Below are 284 nucleotides of genomic sequence, written 5' to 3' on the forward strand. Positions count from 1 at the left end.
GTATTTGTGTGCGTGTGCGTTTTTCGGCTTATCCTTTTTTTTTTTTTTTAGTTTCCCATTATTCTAGTTACTAAAATTTCAGATATCGGATGAAAATAATTACTGAATTCGCAACATGTTAATTGACTGATTAAGAAAAGGAGAAAAAAAATCTGTAAATAAAATGCAAATTGGGTAATTATTTTCGGCCATACGTCCAAAGAAAATATTTCCAAAATAATTCTTCAAATATTCACGTCATAGTTTTGATATCAAACAATAAGTAATTTCTGAGAAGAATAGGT

This window comes from Penaeus monodon, chromosome 22 (genome assembly GCF_015228065.2).
Source record: "Penaeus monodon isolate SGIC_2016 chromosome 22, NSTDA_Pmon_1, whole genome shotgun sequence".
Taxonomy (NCBI): domain Eukaryota; kingdom Metazoa; phylum Arthropoda; class Malacostraca; order Decapoda; family Penaeidae; genus Penaeus; species Penaeus monodon.